The 3332-nt window shown below is 38.8% G+C and overlaps 1 long non-coding RNA gene across 1 annotated transcript; it reads right to left on the bottom strand.

The window, feature by feature from the left end:
- Positions 1 to 1288: 1288 nt before the first annotated feature.
- LOC144892509 (uncharacterized) lies at positions 1289 to 2004 on the bottom strand. Its single transcript, XR_013623711.1, has 2 exons — positions 1748 to 2004; positions 1289 to 1470 (listed from the first exon to the last, which is right to left on the bottom strand). It is a non-coding gene; the product is annotated as an uncharacterized LOC144892509 (long non-coding RNA).
- Between the last annotated feature and the right edge of the window lie 1328 nt (positions 2005 to 3332).

Raw genomic sequence — 3332 nt, 5'->3', positions numbered from 1 at the left:
GGGGGGTGGGAGAGGTATAAAACATATGGAAACTGCAAAGGAAAGTACAGCAAACTTTTAAAGGAAAGTACAGCATTTTGGGGTTTGAAAATCTAGTTATTTCATTTTAAAAATACAGAGGGAAAATCTTCCAAGGAGCCATTTGCTTTAGAAAATTAGTTTCTTTTTAAATCCTTTATAGTGCTGCACAAACTTATATTTTTCCCAATTTAACCTATTTTATAATTGAATTGACCATTAATGATTTGATCGTAATTTTTTTTAGGTTGTGAGTGGGCTACATCCTTGAAAATTGGCACAATTGTTGATTGTTTTATGTACTGTGATCTAATGAGAGCATTTTTGGAAAATATCTTTAGTTCAGAATTTATGGCAGTCCGAATAGTTCATCAGCAAGAAAAAATCACAAAATTTGGCAAACCGTTGCCATGGCAACATGCAAAATATTTTTTCAAAAAACTCTCCATTAGATCACAGCTTGCTAACCTATAAACAACTTGGTGATGTTACAGCATGATCTGATATTTGTAAATGTGTACAAAATTATGAGCAAATTTTTAATTTTACCTTAGCCCAAATTTAAGGTCATTGACATTTGACCTCGGGTCACTAACAAGATTGACCTTGACTTGCGCTAATTAATGTATTTCTTAAAACTAGACACTTATATGATTATGTTGATACCAAACATGGCATCATTTATCAAAACATTGGCAAGATAATACCTCTTGAATGTAGTCAGGTCTTTTTGACCCATAGTACCCCCTTAAAAAACATTACTTGTTTGACGCATTATTTTTAGGCGGGAATTACTAATTAATGCTCCACTTTTGAGCGTGGGAACAAAGGGGATATTGATAAGACATGCAATACCTATATTTTAAGACATAATATATGTAGTTCCAATGTGGAGACCACAAAAAGCACTTTCTGAAGGGATTTTGACTACATGCCCTATAGTCTACATGCCCTAGTCTGTCATTTCTTTCACAGCATTTTGCGCAAATAACCTTTGTCAACTCTCTGCCATGCTTGTCAACATCAGTACGTACAAGACATGCAGGTTTGCGACGATTGCGTGGAACTTTAGCGTCATACTCACATGGTAATGTACAAATTGTAGGATTCGCACAAAAAATACAATGCATCTTGAAATCAAACTTTACACCACTCTCATCTACGGGAGCATCTGATCTCAACTGTTTGGCATGTCGGGCTTCAGTTAACTCCTCATCTCTACGCCTTTTTTCTACTCTATCTACAAGTAATTTAGAAGTATATAAAGATGCACACTTTCTGTGAATCTTTATTGAATAGTCACTCTCCAGCTGTTGGTGTAGCCCGTCACCTCTTCGTTTACTGGCTGACCGAATACTGTCAATTCGGGTTTCAGTGACGCTGACTTGGAAATCATCCCCAGCTGCTCTGCACTGACCGACTCTCCCAAATGTGCATTCCATATTAGAGGACCTAAAGAGTAGAAAAAATATATATAATTAAATCAGGAAAATCATATCCGCTTTTAAGCAATGCATCATCAACTAAGAGTCTGTAACATATTTACAGGCGGAGTTAAATTTTCAAATTTTGCAAAAACGTGTAACTATATTTTCTTTTCTTACAGTTCAAAGTAATTATAAATTTTAGGCATTTTTTAATATTGTTAAATGGCCAATTCTTAAACATTGACTGCGACATATAAGATACAATAACAAAGATAAATGAGGAATATTTGCATTACTCTTACCTTGTAGAGTCTTGTGACATGCAAATGTGAGAACTTTACATCAAAATTATTATGCATGTACCCAGCCTGTTTGTGATATGATCTAGCAAAATCTGTTCAGGAACCTGGGGATGAAGGGAAAAAACAATTGAAACTGTTGACCAACAACTTTCTGGTAGTATCTATGCTAAATATACATACTATGCGACTCCAACACTCTGCAAAGGAACTTTTGTTTGGTAAAAGATTATACAAACCCATTCATTGATTGATGCCGTTTTTTGTTTCCACGTTATAAAATGACCTTGACCTCAACACTATGACCTTGACCATGAATTGCATCAGTGAAGTGGGAAATGAACGCAACACCCTAAAACATAAACTTAAGTAGCATAAACTTGAGTTAATCAAAATTTAAAAATAACTGGCCATGTCATTTTATTGGTTTGGGGGTCAAAATTGACATAAACATTGACCTTGTACAAGTGACCTTGACCTTGAAATGCTTCGGTCACCTCACAAATCGATTCAGCAGCCTAGAAAACCTATAATTTGATCGTAAAACCAACAAAATCAACCCATTAGTTGCTGAGATGTGCTAGTGGTTGTTTTTGCTAGATGCGGGTGGCAGCCATTTTGAAAATACGCAAATAAAAAAAATGCCACCGCCTAAATTTAATGTTATCATCCAGAAATGTTGACATGGGGTCCCAAGGATGCCAAAAATAGAAAAACCTCTATGACTTGTTTTTTGAAGGGGTTTAGTTGGATTTTGCATGTTTTCCCCCTGACTATTAGGAATTGAGGAATTCCCTTCGCGCCAACCACAGCCATTCACCAAGGAGGACGAAGCTCCGCACCAAGGCCAAGTGAACTGATTTGAGTAAGTGTAAGACGCATCATGACGTAATGGGACATTGTGTTTGTTCCATTCCTTCCTTCCTGGGAGGGATTGGGAGACGAATTTGGAGTAGAGGGGGATATGTGAGACAAGACGTAGAGACGAATTTGTAAATACAAAAAGGGCTAGGGTAGTGTATGCCGACGTTGGGGGGTACGAATGGCTAGGGACGAGCCTGCCCTGCTCACTCTTCCGCGCCCCTTGTGCTGCATTACGTTGTTTTGCTGTGTACCTTTGTGCCCTTTCCGCTTTGCTGGTCATGCTTTCTCTCTTCCCCCACCCCAGGGCCATTTTGGAGGTGGAACTGTGCAGCACCATCGACCTGTGCAGCATCTGCTGCACACTGCTACATATGTGCAGCCGAACGGCGCAGCACTTTGCTGCCACATCCTTTTGTTGTAACTTTGCTGCACCTGTGCAGCACTTTGCTGCCACAAACACTTTGCTGCACCTTACACACACTTATGGACCACAAGTTTTGTGGCCTTACACTTCTACTACGCAGCACCTTGCTGGAAATTCACCTTGCATCTTCGGACCACTTGTTTTGAGTGGCATCAATGTCACGCAGTCAGACCACATGAGATCAGGGAAATAAAATGAACACATTTGTTGTGCATTTATTTTTATTATGGTGTGCTAGGGACAAGAAGATTTGTAAGTTTATTAGCCCTGAAGAGCAGGAATGGCCTGTATGCCGGTCCG

This window comes from Myxine glutinosa, chromosome 6, assembly GCF_964187855.1.
Source record: "Myxine glutinosa chromosome 6, kmMyxGlut1.1, whole genome shotgun sequence".
Taxonomy (NCBI): domain Eukaryota; kingdom Metazoa; phylum Chordata; class Myxini; order Myxiniformes; family Myxinidae; genus Myxine; species Myxine glutinosa.
Note: the sequence above shows the minus strand (reverse complement) of the source record. Positions and strands in the feature narration are given on the sequence as shown.